Source organism: Saccostrea cucullata, unplaced genomic scaffold, assembly GCF_032062105.1.
Source record: "Saccostrea cucullata isolate Sc308-1 unplaced genomic scaffold, CSIRO_AGI_Scuc_v1 ctg3860, whole genome shotgun sequence".
NCBI lineage: Eukaryota > Metazoa > Mollusca > Bivalvia > Ostreida > Ostreidae > Saccostrea > Saccostrea cuccullata.
This window is the reverse complement of record NW_026932614.1, coordinates 6047-24893: the sequence shown is the minus strand read 5'-3', so window position 1 is coordinate 24893 and position 18847 is coordinate 6047. Positions and strand designations below refer to the sequence as shown.

The following is an 18847-nucleotide window of genomic DNA, read 5'->3' as shown; positions in this document are numbered from 1 at the left end:
CCGTTGGCAGATCATTAGTTAAAATAAATGATCTTGAAAATCCGGTAAATGAGTCCAAAAGTGACTTGAAAAGATTAGAATTATCACTCAAACTCATTATTATTCCATTGTTAAGCTAAGTAGAGATAAGATCTTCAGGAGCTGTAAAAAACACGTCTGGTCACCTTGACTGCTTATCAGATAATTGAGTCTGCTAATCACATTTTCATTTTGTTGAAATTTTTGCTAAAATATAAAAATTTTGAAATCATTTGAATAGGAAGTGTAATTTGCCCAACTTAAAAATTGTTCATTGTATGTGAGGAATGAACTTTCCTTTGATGAATACATATCAAAGCATCTGTTCTTAAGCGAATGAATATTTTTAAGAAGAAGAAGGTAGGTTCCATTTTTATTCTATTTATTTTTTAAATGACCTGATTAATTGATACCGGTATATTGACCTATGTTATTAATGTCCCTTTGGATAAATTTTCAATCATTTTGTATGTATAGAGATTAATCATGTTTTTGGCCCGAATGCTTAAATTTATAATTGATTACTTTTATAAATATGATTTTTTTAATTTGTCACCAAATTCTATATAAACTTGATTAATAACACTTATTATTTATTAAGGAACAAAAGGCCTTTGTCAGTACATCATGGAGGGGGATGGCGGGTTCTCAGATGTGTGAACGTCAGTCAAAATATTGGGTTCTATAGCTCAGTGCTAAGAAGAAACAATTGGCAAAGGATGAGGTGACTTGCGCCCCCCGGTAAATTGACAAAAAATTAAATGTCTAAATTTTACTCAATTTTTTATGTAACTAATCACTGAAATATGTACCTTTATGTAATACTATGTTAAACAAAAATAGAAACATGATTCGAAAGATATACATATTTTATTGGGGTGGGGGTATCATGTTTACATCCAATTTCCATTGCATTTTTACCCCCCCCCCTCCACACTCTTTGAAGCCCTTAAAATATACGAGCGCAGGTAGGTACAATTGTCTCCTTTTGCTGGTCACTGGTAGCGTGTTTGGTGAGCAATGCGCTAGGTCTACACGTATTACCGTGTATCAGTAAAAATACAAGTTTCATGTGCATTTCTTGTCCTCAAAACCGTAACTGCTTAAAATACATGCGTATTATTAAGCATAAACAGCCTTGGTAGACCATTATAAAAGTTTGAAATGTAGAAAAGGATAACAGGTTAATTGTCCTAAACCTCGTGTCTGTGCTAAAATGTAAACGTAGTAAACCAGCATGTTTTGTTGTTTTGTCATCGGATTGGACAATGACTATGTGCTAAACAATAACAATAGCTATATAAGATCTTCTAGGACATGCATATTCCTCTATTGAACTAAGACCCACCCATTCTCTTGCCATAAAAGAACATATTCTCACAAACCTGACCGAATTTAGCTGTGATTGAGTCTAAAAAAGCAAAGATAATGCATTATTCCGTATACAATGTAGTTAAAATGTGTCTGAACTATTGAAACTACAGTGATCCCCCGTTATAACGCCAACATTTGTACCTTGGTCATTTTGGCATTATAACGGGGGTGGCGTTATATGGGTACATCCCACTAATTATTTTTAGAATCGGTAGGAGAAGAAAGTAGTGCAGAAAAAATTACAAGTTCCTTAATTTGCAGACTTGCATAAAAAAAATTGGGCAGATGTACTGAATTGAGCCTCACACTTGTTGATAAGGAGTATCTTTCCTACCAAAAAAACTTGGAAGATGTAATTTATCAAGAAGATCAGCTGAATTATTTTGTGTATTATAACGCCAGTGATAATTCTGAAATTCCCCTACTTTCACTTTCATTTTTAAAGGTTCCCGCAGACATACGCATTTTGCCGGAAAACGAATCTGACATGCCACCTCGAGATTTTAACCAAGAAAAGACAAGTAGATGTGCTTTGATTTGAAGGGTCACTCACTTCTGAACGAAAATTAGGGACATCGCTATGAGAAGAAACGTTAACATTGTCGCCTATGGGAAAACAATTAGTGGACTGTACCCATATTAGGAAGCCTATAAGTAAGTGAAAGATGTCATAAATCTTGAATTTATTTAAAAGTTGGTGTTTTCTATTATTTTCAATTGTTCAGATTTATGAAAATAACAATTCTTTTATTGTTGATACACATTTTTAAACAAATTGATTCATAAATAAAGTGTCTAACCCCCCCTCCCCACCCCTCCCCCCTGAACAGTCAACATGCTCATATGTGTATCACCCATTGTTTACACATGTATCATGTAGATTAAATGTATCGATTTATATAATTTATTTATTCAGAATCATAAATGTATAATTTGATTAAGAAGCAATTATGTAGATGTACATGCCCCACTGTGGTTTATTTTCAATACACAAAAATTCACAAATGAGTTCGGGATCGGTATTCAATCGGGGTCAAGGTCGAAGTGAAAGTAGACTTAGCAGAAAGTTATCAAAACTGTTCAGTGCGGTGTTTAGCAGTATATAGGTGATGTGCATTTGTATTTTACACAGGAGGTAAGAGGTATACCTTAGTACAATATTTGTAAATAACAATTTAATGTTTTTGGAACATGTCGATGATCGGCTCGTCACATACATGACATACATATACATCATTTCAGATCAGTTGCGCGGTGAAGCTGGTTACAGTTGTCTGGGAGTTAAACGATGTGTGTGAACATGCACATTAACTGGTTTTCCTCATATTTTTTAGCAATTGCATTACATGTATTTGTTGAATGTACAATTATTGTCAGTAAAACATGATTTTTACCTATTCTGCTGAATTAACTTATATATAATTACTAATGTTAACAGTGTGATTTCAGGTGGGAGCATATTAATCATTTTTTAAATTAATTAATTTCAAGTAATGGGCATAAAAGGAATATGGTAAAATTGTACGTTTTGAATGTCTGTGTGTCTGTCTGTTTGCAAATGTGATATTGTGCCATTTATTGTATTGATTTTTTTAGGTTCATGGTGATTGGTACAGGAAAAACATGAGGCCCATGCTGATGGTGTTTAAAACTATTGGCCAGCAAATGCATACCCATTTGAATACATCTTGAAACAGCACCAGCAAAATGTGACAGTCGACAAAATGTGTAAGTTAAAGTTTTCTAAAAAATAAAAATTCATTGAAGTGGGGGATGGGGTGGGGGTGAGGAAATTTACATATTTGATAGGTGATGAGAATGTGAAAGTATTTATCTATAACTAATCTGTACATGCACTGCTATATACATTTTGCACTTATATAGATTTTTTTCTTATTTAAGAATTTCGAATTAATTAGATCTACATCTTTGTTTTGTAAATTATGCATTATTAAGATTACACGGATATAAGAATTGAAGTTTCATGAATATTTGACAGACGACGTTATGCGATTTGTCAGGAAATTCAAAATTTTGTCTCATTTGTCTCGTATAAATGTGTTAATAGGCTAAAATTTGACTTAAAACTTGGGTGCAGTTTTGGCTAGATTGGAGCATTTTTTAAGGATATTAGACATAGAACTGTAAATGTTGTAAAATCTTAATTAATTGTTGAATTTTCATGAAACTTGGCATGATGTCTCTACTTATGCTCTAGATTGACAAACAGTGTGAAATATTGTAAAATCAAAAAAATGCTTTTTCATATTGGGTACATCCCACTAATTATTTTTAGAATCGGTAGGAGAAGAAAGTAGTGCAGAAAAAATTACAAGTTCCTTAATTTGCAGACTTGCATAAAAAAAATTGGGCAGATGTACTGAATTGAGCCTCACACTTGTTGATAAGGAGTATCTTTCCTACCAAAAAAACTTGGAAGATGTAATTTATCAAGAAGATCAGCTGAATTATTTTGTGTATTATAACGCCAGTGATAATTCTGAAATTCCCCTACTTTCACTTTCATTTTTAGAGGTTCCCGCAGACATACGCATTTTGCCGGAAAACGAATCTGACATGCCACCTCGAGATTTTAACCAAGAAAAGACAAGTAGATGTGCTTTGATTTGAAGGGTCACTCACTTCTGAACGAAAATTAGGGACATCGCTATGAGAAGAAACGTTAACATTGTCGCCTATGGGAAAACAATTAGTGGACTGTACCCATATTAGGAAGCCTATAAGTAAGTGAAAGATGTCATAAATCTTGAATTTATTTAAAAGTTGGTGTTTTCTATTATTTTCAATTGTTCAGATTTATGAAAATAACAATTCTTTTATTGTTGATACACATTTTTAAACAAATTGATTCATAAATAAAGTGTCTACCCCCCCCCCCCCCCCACCCCTCCCCCCTGAACAGTCAACATGCTCATATGTGTATCACCCATTGTTTACACATGTATCATGTAGATTAAATGTATCGATTTATATAATTTATTTATTCAGAATCATAAATGTATAATTTGATTAAGAAGCAATTATGTAGATGTACATGCCCCACTGTGGTTTATTTTCAATACACAAAAATTCACAAATGAGTTCGGGATCGGTATTCAATCGGGGTCAAGGTCGAAGTGAAAGTAGACTTAGCAGAAAGTTATCAAAACTGTTCAGTGCGGTGTTTAGCAGTATATAGGTGATGTGCATTTGTATTTTACACAGGAGGTAAGAGGTATACCTTAGTACAATATTTGTAAATAACAATTTAATGTTTTTGGAACATGTCGATGATCGGCTCGTCACATACATGACATACATATAACTCATTCTTCAGTACTGAGTTCAGATGTGTGACCAAAGGGTTATTTTTTTAAAAATAATCAATTTCATAATTTATGTACATTAATTGAGTCAGTACCCTTCCTGCTTCTGAAAAAAATTGATGGGAAGATAATCTGAAGTCTTAAAGAGGAGATAGGTGTCCAAATGTACAAGCATGTCTGAAATTTTATGTACGTAACTTGGTGTCCACAGTGACTGTTTTTTAAATCAATAAGCTATTCTTTTCTGGTGAATCCGTTTTGAAGTATATAAACACTAGTTTGCATGTTTTATTGCATGACTTATTTCTGCCTTATTCCATTATAATTAGAAAATATATCCAAGATTACCAATGGACACCGTTACTTACATAAGCACTAAACAAGTAACATGTTACTAGAATTTAACAAGTTGTTAAAATATGAAAATAATGTAATCAAAAAGGTATGATGAAATCATGTTTAATTTTATATTAAATGGAATTTATTTAAAAAGTCACAATTTTTATTTCTCGTTTCAAAAAAGGAGAAATTATGTAAGTAACATGGACACCTAACTCCGAATCAGGCTTTAAAAACGAACAAAAAACATAACAAGACAATCGAACACTTGTCTTTAATACTTTTAATATTTCATTCCAAAGCTTAATAATAGACTAGCTTTCAAAGAGAATTAATGCAGACAAGTAAATTTTCAGATGGATTGCTAAATATCCTAGGTCTTCTATTTTGAGTCTTGGATCTTTGTGTCATTGTTACGAACATTATTCAGTCATTTCTTGTAAATCTGAAAGAAAAAAATATATAAAAAACAAAATACAACATGATGTAATCAACACATATGCTGTTTAATTATATTTATTATATATCCTTGATAAAACCAGAAAGAAGGCAATTAAAGTACAAATTATGTCACTACTTCAAGTTTTCGTGTCTCTGTTATGAACGTAATTGCGTAAATGATATGGCAATATTAAAACAAATATTCAAAAATATTCATCCTTTGATCAGAGCTGAACAAAACAAACAAATATAGAATAAAATATAGTACAATATAACTTTATCATTAATAGATTATACAAATAATGCAAAAACACATGTTCATAACAAAAGACGCGAATCAAAAGTCAAATGTTAAACCAAAAGTACTTGACTCGGACAGATTTATGCATTTTGTATGGTCATAAGCGACATATTTCAGTTTCTGATTAATGGGTACATGGTATAGAGATACAATGACTGTATTTATGTGTTAAAAATTCACTAAAATTGATACAATATGAAAATACTCACCGCATCTATTATGTACGTAACTTCTGTCTTCCACGTGGACACAATGAGCATTGCCATGTTTTTTTGCAGACAGCTGCGCAACCTTTCTACTTTCGTTTTCAATTTATAATTATACCACTGCTACGGACTTCCTGAGCCAAACTTATGATTCATTGGCTGTTATTTTAGCAATTATACTGAAAGCTATTATGTTCGTAACGGTCAAGACACCAAACATTTTACAATCAGAGATCATTTTAAAATTACAAAAAGAACTGAGTTATGTTCATGAAGCATATTGTTAAAAATAATTTATCACACATACTCATCAATTAAACACAGAAATTGAACTTGACAAATTATTTAATGTTTGTAGAGAGGTGTTAAAAAGTTCAATGCATATGGACACCATGCGTTACGAACATAAACTACAGATTTTTAAGTTCAGAAAAAAATAATTAGGATAATTTTAGCATGTTTGACAAAATAAATATATTATTTCATTTATATGCTAAGATAATGTACACATATATCATGCCAAATGATATTATTTTTAAATAAAACAACATCTTTATGCCTATTCGAAAATTATGTCACATTTTCTGCAGTTGAAATCCCGTAAATGCAATACAACAATGATCAATATTTTTTTATTCCTCAACTCATATCCATGAAACTATTTATACTATATCCTTACACAAGTATCAAATCATATCAATATCAATCTATCTGCTTCCACTTTATTTATTGGAAAATAAAGGAGAAAAGAAAAATATTTTAAAAATTCACCAGTATTGAAGAATGAGTTATATACATCATTTCAGATCAGTTGCGCGGTGAAGCTGGTTACAGTTGTCTGGGAGTTAAACGATGTGTGTGAACATGCACATTAACTGGTTTTCCTCATATTTTTTAGCAATTGCATTACATGTATTTGTTGAATGTACAATTATTGTCAGTAAAACATGATTTTTACCTATTCTGCTGAATTAACTTATATATAATTACTAATGTTAACAGTGTGATTTCAGGTGGGAGCATATTAATCATTTTTTAAATTAATTAATTTCAAGTAATGGGCATAAAAGGAATATGGTAAAATTGTACGTTTTGAATGTCTGTGTGTCTGTCTGTTTGCAAATGTGATATTGTGCCATTTATTGTATTGATTTTTTTAGGTTCATGGTGATTGGTACAGGAAAAACATGAGGCCCATGCTGATGGTGTTTAAAACTATTGGCCAGCAAATGCATACCCATTTGAATACATCTTGAAACAGCACCAGCAAAATGTGACAGTCGACAAAATGTGTAAGTTAAAGTTTTCTAAAAAATAAAAATTCATTGAAGTGGGGGATGGGGTGGGGGTGAGGAAATTTACATATTTGATAGGTGATGAGAATGTGAAAGTATTTATCTATAACTAATCTGTACATGCACTGCTATATACATTTTGCACTTATATAGATTTTTTTCTTATTTAAGAATTTCGAATTAATTAGATCTACATCTTTGTTTTGTAAATTATGCATTATTAAGATTACACGGATATAAGAATTGAAGTTTCATGAATATTTGACAGACGACGTTATGCGATTTGTCAGGAAATTCAAAATTTTGTCTCATTTGTCTCGTATAAATGTGTTAATAGGCTAAAATTTGACTTAAAACTTGGGTGCAGTTTTGGCTAGATTGGAGCATTTTTTAAGGATATTAGACATAGAACTGTAAATGTTGTAAAATCTTAATTAATTGTTGAATTTTCATGAAACTTGGCATGATGTCTCTACTTATGCTCTAGATTGACAAACAGTGTGAAATATTGTAAAATCAAAAAAATGCTTTTTCATATTGGGTACATCCCAATTCTGCGTAATATAAGGTTTCCTGTCTTTGTTGTTCATCAGACGTACTCTAATTTTTTTGTAAAATGTTCTACTTTAACCAGGCAATTAAATATTACAAGGGGAAAGCGAAACTGGAAAGTCTTCAGTACAAAAATCGGTCTTTAAAATTAGAAGATCTATGATCCGCCCACTTGTTTCACCTCTAGTTAAGAGGTGCATATTTAGTGTGCAAATCTTGAGATTGTAAGCTTTGGTGACGTCACGCTCTAAATTGCAGTGACAGGGAAAATGATAGGCATACATCAAAAAAATGCACAGGCATATAACATCATTTTTGAGAGGATAGAATTTTAACTAACATGAAACTTGATAAAAATAAATAAATAAATAAATAAATAACATTAAAACGAAAAAAAAAAGAATTGCTCAAATTTGAAAATCGGGGGGTGGGGGGGGGGGGGGGGGGGGAGGGGGGGGGGGGGGTAAGGTTTTTTTCACATTCTTCTGTTCGATCATACACATTTTGACTATTAAAAAAGAAAACAAAAAGGTTGTCAGGGTTTGTGTGTGTTGAAGGGGGGGGGGGGTTCGAGGGATATTTTTTCTATAGTAAAAAAATATGGTAATACCTCAGTTGGAAAAAAGGAAAGGAGGCATTCCCCGACAAACCCCTCAGGCCTGATGCAGTGTATATTTAAATGATTTAGACTAGTAATATCAAATCATAAAAAGGATACATTTTATTTATAAATAAGCTAATTTTGCAGGTCTGTTGCCTTACCTGCTTTCCTGATTTACATGTATTTTTCTTTTAGAAGACTGACCCCCCTTCTCCGTAAGTGGATTTGATTCTGAAAGGGGGCTGGATTTTTTTTTCAATTAGGGTGTGTATAATTATAACGTTTACTTGCATGTCAGAACATCAGAAACTGAGAAAATTAAAAAAAATCGCAATTCAACTAAATGATTCTTTTCAGTTATTTATAATATTGTGTGTCGTTTAATATTTTTATGGGTAATAATTGCTTATAATGCAATATTCAGCAACTTTTCTATATATATTTAACCTGCTTAATGGATATTGTGTAAATTATATTATACCAGTATTCGATGTGTTGGAACCGCGATACGTGTACATTATAACTGTACCAGTAATTTTATCAGTGTGTAGCACGGAATTTATATCATTTTCGACTGAACTCATTTTATTTATCGGTCGAAATGATATTTTTAAAAATTGAAAAACGGCTCATGAAAACAAACGGGTTACATTTTCGATACCAGTCGGTGCATATTAGATTATAAAATAGGAAAAGGTGCGTCCAGTCCAGATTTAAAATGAAAAAAAAAAAATTGAAAGGGGGATCCAGCCCCCATGTTGGACATGGTACTGATGAATTCTAGTTTCATTCCATCCAAATCTACAAAAAACGGGAAGTCACGGTCTTTGACATAATTTTCCAAGGCTGACAATTTCGAGCATTTCAATTATTTATGACATCCATTTTGGATACAAATTATACACATTCATGTACCAATTTTTTCGATATATAAAATTTATTACTTTAATATTTTTTTAAGTGCATGAACATTTTATATAACGCTGGAACATCAGAAAATGATGACATCGCCATATATGTAGCTATAATTTTACTGACAAAAAACGTCTAAAATATATTTTAATTATGATATTTTAGTTATTTACAGATGAATTTTCTTATGCCACGTGTCAAAGATATCGTACGCGACGTCATGGTATTCCAACTCGGGTATACTATTACAGTGTTGTTGTGTTTGTAAATGATTCTATGTATAGCTGTAGTGTGCATGCTTTATATACTTGTACTGTAACTCTGTCACTGTATCTTATGCTATGCCTAATCCTGCATACTCTGATATGAGCGTTGGTAGCAAAATAATTAAGCATAGCTGCTTCCGACTCTCTCTCTCTCTCTCTCTCATATAATCTCCTTCATATTAATTCATATTAATATTGCACTGTGATTGTCTTTATATGTAGTGTATGCACCCTCTGATCCTTAAACACCCTCTGTAGTATGCTAGCTAGCTTTGTAACATAACTGCATGGTGTGCGCTTTTGTGCTTATGCGTATGGGTCACTAACCAGTCAATCGAAGCACTATGGATACTGGGGGTTCTAGCTAGTGCTACAAAATGTATAGACAAAAAACATATATTGACGCAATCGTCAAAAATCGGCCGCAAACCCACTGGTCCTTTCAATGAAGCAATTAGAAACTGGAATGCTTGATCTGTTATTAAAATATCTCACATTTATCCTGTGACATTGAAAATTTGCATGTGCCATTACAGTGTTTTCTTCAATACATAATACATGTACATTACTACATGTATAAACAAACTACTCATAGTCCTCTACGTCTCCGTGCACAGTTTGGTACAATCCACTCTGTCGGAAGTTTGATGTTTTTAAAGTAGTTTTTACGTTTAAAGATTAAAACTAAAGTTTAAAATTTTCTTAACCATAGAGATATATAGCTTTACTTTAATAAAAACGCAAAAAATATGTAGGGTTCTTTGTTCGCTCTCAGAGGATGTTAACCCCCCCCCCCCCAAACTCCGTTTAGATCCACCACTACATTTCTCCTCTTTTGTGCGAGATGTAAAAGGCTTGGCATACTGTAAAACGCACTTTATCCTTGTCTGTTGGAGCAAAATCTCGTAATATTCTGTCTGATAATAATTGGTGATTTAATCATTTGGAAATTTTCATTTGGAAATGTATATATACATACACGACATTTTCAATTATATTCAACAAATCCTGTTTAAATAGAGAAAGTGAAATTGTTTACTAGTATACTTGTAAACTGTATAACGCGGTCTTTGCTTTAGACTCATGTGTGCTGTGTGGCAACTAGCTGCAGAACTGTAGCTCTCCGAATGACAGACAGGAGAGCTACAGTGCCACCCATTGAAAAAACTGTATATTTATTGCGTACAAAAAGTGCGCTCAGTTCTGGGGTACCTGTAAAGTGCGAAATGAAATAGAAACGAAACGAAATGAAATGAAACGAAATCTGCCGAAACAAAACGAAATCTACCGAAACGAAACGAAATCTACCGAAACAAAACGAAACCTACCGAAACGAAACGAAACTAAACCTACTGAAACGAAACGAAACAAAACTTTCAGAATGTTTTTCAAATCATGGTATATATATGTACATATAGTTATAGATCATGTGTAACTGCATATGGTCTATTTTTACTTCATATGAAATTTATAAAGTTCAAACACCACAGGCAATTGTTTCGCTTTAATTAAGTTCATTCATAGGCGTTGGGAGGAAATTGAAAGTAGGGGAGGGGGGGGGGGGGGCTTGACCAAACCAAAAAGGTAAACCCAAATTTTCAATGCCTGTATAATATATATCTTTGTAAAAAATGGGAGGGGGGCTAAACCTACCTGCGTTTATGTCATATTTTGTTAATATAACACTAAATAATTCATCTGCTTAAAAAATGACATCGTTCGCTTCGAGAGACTTTTTTCTTGTCAGTTAAATTGTTTCGGAATTGAATACTAAATACTCGGAAATCTCTGGTTTATCCTATGTTTTAAGATATTCGCAATACAACAGTACTGTGACTTTATTCCGACCCGTACATAAACGAGCCTTTACATGTAACACGCCAATTTTGATAGATATGTTGTATTTAGATAAACGAGGGCTGAAAATAAGAGTAAGACATAAAAAATAGAAAATACTGCACATATTGAAATTATACATGCAGTACGCTGTTGCATATTTGCAGCTGGCAAACGTGTAAATAAATCATTAGAACGAGAAGGGAGCATAATTTATCGGTAATTAAATTTTATATTAACAAGACTACTGCATGAACTAAATAAATTTTATTTGAAGTAAAATAAAAAGTCCACATGCAGTTAGTTACACATATATAATTATATACTAGTACATACCTTGATTTAAAAAAAAAATCATTTTGATAGTTTTGTTTCGTTTCGTTTCGGCAGGTTTCGTTTTGATTTCGTTTCGTTTCGTCTTGATTTTGTTTCGTTTCGGTAGGTTTCTTGATTTCGTTTTTTGTTTCGTTTCGGTAGGTTTCGTTTCGTTTTAGATTTCGTTTCGTTTCAGTTCGTTTCGTTTCTATTTCGTTTCGCACTTTACAGGTACCCCTCAGTTCTGTATTAATTCTTCCAAATTCTTATCTCAATTGCAAAAAAGCTAGATTTCAAAAAAGTCCTTACACCTCTATCACGTACTCTCGTAGTTTACATCTGTACGAAGCGTGTTGAGCCGAATTATCTTGCAAACCAAAATTGCAGTATGAATAGGTGAAATTTTCGATGATTTCAATTTCAGGGCCAATTATAAGGAATGTTTTGTTGTGGAACCAGTGAAAGAATATGTAAGGAACACATGGTTAGTAATATTTTGAGATGACAGTTTTTAAAACATGGAGAAATAAATCGAGAAACAGTGCACTTTTTTGTGCGCAATGAATATACAGTTTTTTCAATGGATGGCACTGTAGCTCTCCGGTCTGTCAAAAAAAAAAAAATGGAGAGCTACAGTTCTGCAGCTATGTGGCAACGCACTTTGAAAATTGATGTGGAATTATTATACATTCCTGAATTCTGATACTTTACAATTCTGTTGTGTTGGGAAAGAACATGAGGAAGATGCATATACTTTCAACATTATGAAAAATATAAAGCAAATCGAACGCCTTTTTGTGCACAGGCACCTGAAGTATGGATCGATAATAACCCCCCCCTTTTTTTTTAATGAAAAAAAATGTAAGAGTGTATAAAACCTCGAAAATATAAAATTCCCCCGTCAAGCACATCTATATGTCGTTATATGCAAGCAGATTGTACTTTTTCTCACGTTTAAAGAATGGCCCTATTCGGTATAATAAAAATACACAAGGTAAGAGACAAAAGTTGTAAACAAACGGGGATTATAGACAGATTTCTAAGGTAATAACAGTGTTACCTATACAGATTTTAAGGTAATAACAGTGTTACCTATCATAATTTTTTGTTCTCATTGCATTAAAAGAAATACGATAATAGTTCCATTGAATTTGAAATTAAAAAGAAGTGTTTAGATGGCCAATACCCGTTTTATTGTCTTGCATGGATTTTTAAAAAGTTTGACACTTCTATGAATGACACTTAACTCTCTTTACCCTCCTGTGTTCTTAAAAACAAATACATACAAATATTTCTAAGCGGCACGACTTTGACTAAATGATACAAAACCTGCCGATGTTTTACAGTGAGCACCTTTGAGGAATGTTTACCTGGGTAGAACTCACGTGACTATAAGTATTTTAAATAATTTATTCCACACTAGGGTTCAACATAGGTCATACAGGTAAATAGCTCTCATTTGCTATTAAAAAAAAAACATTGTATTTTTTGTACATTTTTAATATTCTAAGTACCAGCCTAATTGTGTAGAAATTTCCTACTTTCACACAAGTTTTATAAATGTATTATGCGTCTTTTATCATTTGCACAACGTTAGGTTCAAGGTATACTAAAGCTTTAAAATGAATTACCATTCTCGAAAATCAAAAATGTTGGCTGACCCCTGCCACATTCTCTGGTTTTGATCTTTGTATATTCGTGAATTTCAGCGGTAACATTTGTTGAATCGTACAGTTTAAATATCAATTTATAATTTGAAATGACAAATTTTTGCTTAATTTGATTGTTTATTTTTTCACATTTTACCGGGGCCCATAAGTGCACTCGTTCTTTGTTGAGACACGATAAGCGATTGAAACATTTGCATTTCCACACATACGATTTTAATCCTATTAAAATACACAAAATGTTATAACTAACTATTAGAAAGCCTCGGGGTTTTTCCTTCCATAAATTGACTAGTCCAATAATAATAAACAATTTACGCAAAACAAGTCATGGTTTCAAGGTGCATTGTATTAAATATCTCTGTTCTGGTGTACACACAGTAAAAAGACAGTAAACTAGGGCTAATTGTTAACGGGGATTCGGACCAGGATTTAAAAAATCCCCATGTCCCTTTTCGTGCCATCGCTTTTCCTTTAAGACCTTTTATAAATATACTAAGCATTTAAGGATTTCATTGAAAGATATAAACGTTACAATGATATCAACTATATATCGTTTAACGTTTTGCATGGGCGCACACGTACATGTACATGCATAAGCAAGATGATCATGGCATGCTTTAAGCATTAAAACATCTTTATCCCGCGAATAATAGAAAAAATACAGATATATTAAGTTACCACATTTCAAGTATATATCATTTTTTGAAATATCTTTCACATTTAAATTCGCTACTGATTTTACCTCGGGCTCAAAGTTGGTTTTATTCCAACGTACAAGGCAGTGTTAAAGTCGAAAGGATATCACGTCGATGGCTAACCAATCAAAATCAATTTTAGTTCCATGCATAGAAAAGGGATTTTCCTTTAATCTGTTCAGATTTTTTTTATATATCTCCTCTCTGGTCATTTTGACAACTCTGGTACCTGTGCCTAGTAAATTTTATATACTATATGTAAATAAATACAGTATATACATGTAAAGGTTTTTGACCGGAACTTTTTATTTTTTCCAATGCATAGGAGGCTACTTTCTGGGGTTTACAAAGATATTTTTAAAGAAATTCGTATCAGCTAATGTGACCGATATTCTTTAAGACCTTCTTATCAATATATTTTCATGAATGCAAATACCTGATATTATTTTTTCTTACGAAGGAGCGTACATGTATTTTGATTTTGTATTTCTGGGGATTGCGTAATTCTAAAAAAAATCAATTTAATTTCAAAGGTTAAATAAACAAAGGATGCTTGGTATTAAAATATTGTTTCAAATCAGTAAAAATTGAATGCTTTAACGAATCCGAATAAATACATGTAAACATAGAAGGCTTATATACCAACTTTGTTCATATTTACTTTAATTTCAAACACGACAGGATTTGTAATTAATTAAATTAATAATTTCTATATTCTTTGGAAACTCACATCAAATATTTTAATACTCTTTCCTTGACTCTTTAAATTGCAGTTTCCTTGAGATGTTATGTGAGTCCGAGGTGTAGTAATTTGAGCTTTACAAACACATCTTGTTTACATGTGTGTGTGTGGGGGGGGGGGGGGTAGCCTTGGGTAACAAAGGTTAAGGTCGAATTTCAAGTTCATAGGTCAAAGTCATTTTGGTAAATAGCTAATATTTCAACATTTTATTCTGAATTTATATGACCTTGACCTAAGTAAATCATATTTTGTCAAAATAAAAAGATCTGCTTCAGTATGTTACATGTCTTTACATTTAGAAGTTATTTATTTGCATGAACATCAAAAGACTTAAGTATACTGTCGTTTAACGCATTGTGTGTGCGCGCATGTGCATGAAATCCAAACATTTACTTTTGATTGTAGAATAATGCAGGCATTCATTATATCTATTCATATATTCGAAATTTCACCCTGTATTATTGAGGTTCCAAATGCCTTGTAGAGGCATTTAAACTTTTAGCCAAGAGATTGCAGCACACGTGCATTGCGTGCGTTCATGATTATTCTTATACATCATGCTTAGATCTTTTCATGTATGACTATGTTCAAAATTTCAAAGGATTTTGTATTGCTGGAAAACAAAAAAAGATTAAAGACTTTAGTTTCAGCCAATCGGAACGAGCGCACATTATGCGCGTGAGATCTTGCTATTTTGACCATGTCATCATGTCTTTACTACTGATATATCCTTATAATATGAGTTTGAAGGCATTTCATCAAAAATTTAAAAGGTTACGGCTAATCTATCATATTGGTCATTTCACGCGTCAGTCCATAGGAATGAAAAATTCTTGAGAGAATCATCCCTATATACCCAGACTTTTCAATATTGGAGACCAGGGAGGGGGTGACCACCATTTTTCTAAACATGTTCAACAAAAGACTAGTTGCCCCCATCCCCTCTCACTTTTTGTTGCAGTGTAGTCATATAAGGGTCATGTACTTTGGCGTATGGGTAAAATTTGGTACTTAAAGAAGTTGAATCCCACCTTTTACCCAATAGAGTTTTCGAGTTTCAAGTTTTTTTTTTGGTTTGTCTATTTTTGTTTTCTCCGGAGTGCTACATCTTTATATTCTAGGTGTATTCGCTGTAAAATTGCAAATATCAAGACGATATCGCATATATATTTTTCTATTTGCCTAAGGAATATTTTTTTATATATTCTGGTATATAAATACTGCGCTATATATAGATATTTCTTATTGAAAAGTGATTTTCTTTACAAAATATTAATTCATATTTTCATTTTAAAAGATCGGGAGAAGTTTCTGGTATGACCCGGTCTAGCCTGGTTCCGCACCCTGGCCTTTGCAATTCATTAATTCAAAATACACTAGTTTCGTCCCCAGAATCACGCGACTGCGCGTGAGCAGTTTTTCGTAAAATAAAATTCAGTTCATTGAAGGTCCGAAAAAAAACTCAATGCATATACTAAATAGAGAATATTACATGCTAAAATCCATATCATATGTCATATCAGCCCGAATATCAGCCCAAGGGCCGAAGGCCCGAGGGCTGATGGGGGCCCAACTGATGTGACATATGTATGGATTTTAGTATGTAGTATTCTTTTAAGAATATATTTAAAATACTTAATATGCGAGTTCACATATGGTCGTTGAAGAGTGATTGTGCTTGTTACTTTTGTTAGTGAATTTTTCTTTAGAATTTATGAGCCAATTTTAGGTACTTCAAAGTAAGGAAATAAATTGCAAGACCACAAAAGTCATTTAAGAATTATTTTATATAAATATTGATATAAAATCAAGTAAATTAACTTTAAAACTTAATACAAACGTTACTTCCGGTTTGATATGGATTTTCTCCGATACGTGATATGGCTTTTCGGACCGGTCCGTGATATGGGGTATTGTGACGTCAATATCACATCGTGCTGAATCGGTGTTTTTATTAAGTATATGATAATAATTATTAAAATTTTGACATTATTTATCAATCAATTCTACAAAAAACTTGAATAGAGTTATATTTTTCATCTCGGAGCTCCTCGGGTGGCTCGTCGAGGATTTGGCTGTTCTTTTCTTTTGTTTCTGCTTAAAAGCAATTCTTCTTGGTTTATGCATAATGAATCCGTTACTTTGTTCTCACTGTTTACAATTTACATCCCATGTTTCATCTATTCTTAAAGCGATTTTCGCCGTATTAAAAAGGTTATTTCAAAGAATTTTTATGGCCATTTTAGGATTTTTTTTTTTTTGCTCAACTCTTCAATGTACTTTTTAAGCAAGAATTTTTATAGAAACTTTCTCATATATCAAATCTAAATCAAATTACAAATTTCAATTTTCAATAATTTTTTAAAACGCCGAATTCCAAAGAAATAAAGTTTATTTTACTTTTCTTATGCAGACTATCAAAATGGCCGTAGGAACCGGGGGGTGGGGTAGGGGTCCCTATAATTTTGCCGCTATTTAAAACACTGTAGAAAACATAGCTTATATGAATGTTTGTGTTTTCCTATAATGTTTAATACATGTATTTTTTCATTTCATTTTATATTAAAAATCCAGATATAAACCCGGCTTACTTGATCCACGGATCAACGACTGAGCTGTACTTATCTGAGCCATAGATACGCAACCGACCATTAGTGTTATGGTTCGAACACATGTACTTGTGGACAGGACCCCCCCCCCCCCCCCCCCCCCCCCGATATTCAACCCCGGGGCTTTTTGGACATTTTTTTCCAAAAATTATATTTAGTACATATATTCATCATGTGTACAATATAAAAAAAACAACTATACATTATAAGGGTATTTATTTGTGGAGCGATTGTTTTGGGGTTTTGAGGATTTTTTCATATTTTCACGATTAATAAAAGTAATAAATATAATTTTTGAATAATATGTCCAATAAGCCCCGGGCTGAATATCGGAAGGAGGGGGATGGTCCTGTCCATAAGTACCTGTGGGTTCGAATCCACCTATTGACACTGTCACACTTTAATATTTTCAATCTTTTACCCCGTATAAACAGTCAGTTAATTTGCTTATTAAGCAGTTTTTGCATTCTATTTCTATTTTATAAAAGTCATTGAAATGCAGACAATAATTCTCTTAAATTAAACACAGTCAAGTGGAACCATATACCTCAATGTGAACACACTTTGTTTGAGGACACGTATCATTAACTTAGTGTTAAGCGTACTGGATACAGGTGTCAAGGGCAAAAAAAAATATGCCAAGTGCCCCCCACCCCCTCCCCCGTTCCGGACGCCCATGATTTAAAACAGGGTAAATAACTCTGTATTCAGTATTACGTTTTTGGCGTAGCACTAGCTAGAACCCCCAGTTTTTCTGTGCTGAAAGTGACTGGTTAATGACCCATGCAGTGATGCACAAAACCGTTCACCATGCAGTTGTATTACAAGCTAGCTAGCACACAGCAGAGGGTGATTAAGGATCAAAGGGTGCATATGCTACTATAGCAAGCAAGCAAGCGTGCAAAGTGTTAGGATAAAAAGATATGTGACTAAATTAAAGATATGTGACTACATTAAAGATATGTGACTACATTATATAGCAGTGAAACATTCATGCATTAGACACACAGAACAACAGCTACAAACTACAATAAATGATTCTTTCTATATCTACTAGTATTTACATTACATCAAGATGCTGGTTTCGAGATACATTACTAAACACACATCGAGGAGAAATTTGAAGATTTGCGCGGACACTGTATGGGGACGACCATGTGATTCTGAAGGGGGTGGGGTAACAAATTTTTCCGAGTCATATTACATATAATTCTTTTACAGATTATCGATTTCTAATAAGATTAGGACATATTATTTATTTCCTTCTTCAACGAAAGAGTCTGACAAGCAAAATATATATATATATATATATTAAAAAATAATAAATAAATGAATAAATGAAAATAACA

The 18847-nt window shown here is 32.7% G+C and overlaps 2 long non-coding RNA genes across 3 annotated transcripts; one reads left to right on the top strand and one right to left on the bottom strand.

The window, feature by feature from the left end:
- The first annotated feature begins 1849 nt into the window (after positions 1-1849).
- LOC134235593 (uncharacterized) lies at positions 1850-7285 on the top strand. Of its 2 annotated transcripts, XR_009985445.1 has the most exons (4): positions 1850-2046; positions 2989-3120; positions 3926-4136; positions 7166-7285. It is a non-coding gene; the product is annotated as an uncharacterized LOC134235593 (long non-coding RNA). The 2 variants fall into 2 exon arrangements; XR_009985444.1 differs by lacking the exon at positions 3926-4136.
- Positions 5325-6410, bottom strand: LOC134235591 (uncharacterized). Its single transcript, XR_009985443.1, has 2 exons — positions 6009-6410; positions 5325-5502 (listed from the first exon to the last, which is right to left on the bottom strand). It is a non-coding gene; the product is annotated as an uncharacterized LOC134235591 (long non-coding RNA).
- Positions 7286-18847: the final 11562 nt, after the last annotated feature.